The 4,619-nt window shown below is 46.8% G+C and overlaps 1 protein-coding gene across 7 annotated transcripts in view; it reads right to left on the bottom strand.

The window, feature by feature from the left end:
• Positions 1 to 4,619, bottom strand: part of ppp1r9a (protein phosphatase 1, regulatory subunit 9A) — a 126,556-nt gene that overhangs the window by 119,967 nt on the left and 1,970 nt on the right. The window contains exon 1 of one of the 7 annotated variants that reach the window (XM_014178494.2): positions 742 to 944. The exons of the other annotated variants lie outside the window; for them this stretch is intronic. The gene's annotated coding sequence lies outside the window, so the exon portion shown is untranslated. Of the gene's footprint in view, positions 1 to 741; positions 945 to 4,619 lie in introns of those variants that run through there. 7 annotated transcript variants of the gene reach the window in all.

The raw sequence follows: 4,619 nt of genomic DNA on the forward strand, positions 1-4,619 counted from the left end.
TTTATGTCATTTGAAAATGTCATTTTAATTTCATTATCAAATGTCCTTATTTCAAATGTGTTTTAATGTGTTACTACTATTCGATTACTGTACTTTCATCATACCACTACCCTGTTTGTGAGATTCAAATAGTTTATTTGCTAATCCCACATAGGCTACAATTTAAGATATAAAATGGAGAACATTAAACCACGACACACAACAACAGAGATACATGTTACAATGTTACAAAGTGAAAAGATATCGGATGCCGCCAGCAATGGTTTGTGTAGCACCCAGTCGATTTTCATGATCAGCAGGAATCCAGTCAACGAATGGCAAATTGCAACATTCTGCGAACGCACCCCTTTGCTACTGTGATAAACACGATAAACGTACTATAGACATTTTCGGGAAAGCAGCAGTAGACTATATAGTCTATCCGCCAAGCCATTTCATCAACGTCCCACATAAATGGTAAACTTCGCGATTCAAAAGATAAAACTGAAACGTATAACATTGTATCAGCTCGAGCTCTATCCAACATCCAACGAACAGATAGACGCGCCTCACCCGCACAGGTCATGGTGGTTGACAGCTCCATATCAACTGTATATTCTGAACAATTATTTCATTTCACTAGCCCATGTACAAGGAAAACGCTACTGCATAGTGTTGTTGATCATGTTTAGAAAAAGCAGAAGTTAACTGTTTACCACACATAGGCTACCCTTTCAACAATGCACAACAAGAGTGACTTACGTTAATTGCTTCGTGTGATGAATGACCACAACTTAAATATAGTCCCGTAAAAATTCACATAACATACTCTGCTTTCGTTATAAACCCCATCGAATACGACATTTCTATTCAAGCCCGTCGATAGTCCAGTATTGTATCGCCCTACTGAGACACTACAAGCCGTGATCTACACATCGCTAGACAACGCCATTGCAGGCAATGGGTGATGCTGACATGCACATTGGGGGAGTAGACGCTATTAAATATTCAATCTCAATGAGAGGTGCGCAACTGCGTGTTTTCTAAGGTGAACACATCTTATGAATCTTAATCAACGAGTAACGAATACATACTTTACATTTAGGAGATATGATGTTTTGCTAATGGCATACACATGTGACAGGTGTTTAACCTTATCGCAGTAATGGTTTGGTCCAATAATATGCATGGAGGGGGTTCCACTAAACTGCAGTCTGGTAGAAATACCACCACAAATAACTTTACTGGCTTTATTACTGTATCGAGCTCCAGCACAACACAGACCACGCGGGAAATATATCAATTTGTAAATGTTTTCATCAGTTGTTATGTTGGTGTTGGATATTCACACAGATGATGTCGTCAATGGCTTCCATCTGTAACATTAAAAGTCAAAATGTTTAATATAAATGTTAGTTTAAATGGCTAGTTGCGAGACAAAGCTAGCCTATCACGTACAGTAGATATAACAGATAATGCAGATGTGTGTGTTAAACTGAGAAATACATTATTATTGTAGTTATTTTGATATATTATATTCATTCATCTAAGGGCCATTATGCCTATAGCCTACTTAGCCTACTATCTACCTAAGGGGTCAAATGTAACAATACACACAATATTAATCTAAGAAAACAATGCTGCGTTTGATCACTCGGATCAAGAAAGCCAGCCTACAGCATGTGGCTGACTGGGCCATGTGATTAAGAATGGAGAGCTTTGTCTGAAAGGTTCTCATTATTTATTTTCTAATGTGGGGACGCCATTTTAATAATAACAACATCATGCACTTCACTCTCACAAAAATACACACTTGTGGTATTACTAGTATATGCTGTACCACACTATTGTTATTTTAGTTTGGGAAGGACGTGGCAGGACGTGTTTGTTTAGAGTGTTTCGGGGTTTGTTGGGCTATGGTATTATGTAAGAGGGGTGTTTGTTTTATGTGTTCTGGGGTTTTTTGGTCTATGTTCTATGTTAGTGTATTTCTATGTTCAGTCTAGTCTATCTATTTCTATGTTTAGTTCATTGGATTGACCTTCAATTGGAGGCAGCTGTTCCTCGTTGCCTCTGATTGAAGGTCCTATGTATAGGGGTGTTTTTGTAATGGGATTTGTGGGTAGTTGTCTCCTGTTTAGTGTCTGAGCACCTGATAGGACTGTTAGTGTCGTTCGTTTGTTTTGTATACGTGATTTGTTTGTTTTTCCTTCTTCACATTAAAAAGAAGATGAGTATACACGTTCCCGCTGCGTTTTGGTCTGATCCTTACGTCACCCATTACAGAACTACCCACCACCAACGGACCAAGCAGCGGGGTAAGGAGCTGGAGAGGAGCTATCGGGAGTCGTGGACCTGGGAGGAGATCCTAGCCGGAGAGGGACCATGGAGGAAGGCTGGAGAGGACCGGGAGTGTTTTGCTGGAACACGGTTAGCATGGAAGCCTGAGAGGCAGCTCCCCCCAAAAAAAAATTGGGGGGCACACGGGTAGTTTGGCTGGGCCGGGGTTGAGCCCTAAGCCAACTCCCCGTGCTTACCAAAGGCAGCGTGGTACTGGTCAGGCCCCGTGCTATGGGGTGATACGCACGGCGTCGAGGCCAAGCATCCACAGGCCGATATGCTTGGTGCCAGCATCCCGCATTTGCCGGGGGGAAGCGGGCACCCAGCCAGTAAGGGTGGTGCCAGTCCTGCGCTGGAGACCGCCAGTGCGCCTTCACGGCCCAGTGTATCCTGTTCCCGCTCCCCGCACTAGCCCTGAGGTGCGTGTCTCCAGTCTGGCGCCTCCAAAGCCAGCACCACGCACCAGGCCTCCAGTGCGTCAGCCCAGTCCAGGATGTCCTGTTCCCGCTCCTTGCACTAACCTTGGGGTGCGTATCTCCAGTCTGGTACCTCCACTACCAGCCCCACGCACCAGGCCTCCAGTGCATCAGCCCAGTCCAGCTCGTCCTGCTCCTGCTCCTCGCACTAGCCCTGTGGTGCGTGTCCCTAGTCTGGCACTTCCTAAGCCAGCTCCACGCATCAGGTCTGCAGTGCGCAGTCCCCGTCCAGAGCTTCCGGCAACAGTGCCTCATCCAGAACTTCCGGCAACAGTGCCTCGTCCAGAGTGCCCGGCGACAGTGCCTCATCCAGAGTGTCTGGCGACAGTGCGTCGTCCGGCGACAGTGCCTCGTCCAGAGTGTCCGGCGACAGTGCCTCGTCCAGAGTGTCCGGCGACAGTGCCTCGTCCAGAGTGTCCGGCGACAGTGCCTCGTCCAGAGTGTCCGGCGACAGTGCCTCGTCCAGAGTGTCCGGCGACAGTGCCCCGTCCAGAGCTTCCGGCCCACAGTCCGGAACCGAGAGAGTCGCCCTCCAGTCCGGCGCAGCCAGAGTCGCCCTCCAGTCCGGCGCAGCCAGAGTCGCCCTCCAGTCCGGCGCAGCCAGAGTCGCCCTCCAGTCCGGCGCAGCCAGAGTCGCCCGTTGCGAGGGTCTTCAGTTCGGGGTCGACGGAGAGGGACCTCGCTCTAGAGGCAACACTGAAGTGGGGTGAGCCAGTGGTGGAGCGGGGTCTGCGTCCCGCTCCTGAGCCACCTCCGTAGGGGGGAGTATTGGGGGGGGGTGTTGCAGAAGAACCGTCGGTGACGGTGGCCACCCTCCCTTCCCTTCCCTGTAGTTTTGGGATTTTTTTTGTGGGTTATTGTTTTGCTAGGTCCTATGTATAGGGGTGTTTTTGTAATGGGATTTGTGGGTAGTTGTCTCCTGTTTAGTGTCTGAGCACCTGATAGGACTGTTAGTGTCGTTCGTTTGTTTTGTATACGTGATTTGTTTGTTTTTCCTTCTTCACATTAAAAAGAAGATGAGTATACACGTTCCCGCTGCGTTTTGGTCTGATCCTTACGACACCCGTTACAAAAGGATCAGGTTTAATGCAGTTCGTTGTGGAATAAATAGATTTCACATTGGCATGATGATCAGCTGGATCAAATGCTTGTCTGTTTAGAAAATGAGAATCCAGGACAGAGTGAAGGCATGTGCTCATTTTGCTAAATTCTTGACCAACATTGTTTCCCCCACTGAATACAGTGTTTTGTCCTCGACTGGCCAATGAACGGGAATCCTCATATACAGTAGACTATGGTATATTATGAGATTCTGTACATGACACTCACCATATCTACCCACAAGCACTAGCACCTCAAATCTGTACACGTTGCTAAGCAACCTAAATATAATCTTGGAAATTGAGAGAGAAAAACAACCTGGCACTGCAGAGAAGAGGAGATGCCATGCTGTTCTTCAATGTGCATTGAACGCACCAAATCAAGATCCTAATAAATCAATCCGTATACACACAGTATAAGATACTAATGCATCATTCATAACACACACACCATCATTGATCATACGCAAATATAGGTATGCCAGTTATAAAGACCATTAAAAGTGTGCCTATATGTCCCCTGCATAATACACTCCAAGGGAGTCAGATGGACCCTTCTTTCCTTTACCAGGTCCCTTGGCTGAGCTGAATAGGCCAAAGAGCAAAGGGGGCTGAGAGGCTGAGCATGACCATCTGTCTGCTGGCTCTCCACAGGGGGGAGAACAGATTTTAATAGACTTCTCAGTCATCTCACTGCCCTCTTTACAGCTGGGTTTACACAGTG

Source organism: Salmo salar, chromosome ssa27 (assembly GCF_905237065.1).
Source record: "Salmo salar chromosome ssa27, Ssal_v3.1, whole genome shotgun sequence".
Classification (NCBI taxonomy): domain Eukaryota; kingdom Metazoa; phylum Chordata; class Actinopteri; order Salmoniformes; family Salmonidae; genus Salmo; species Salmo salar.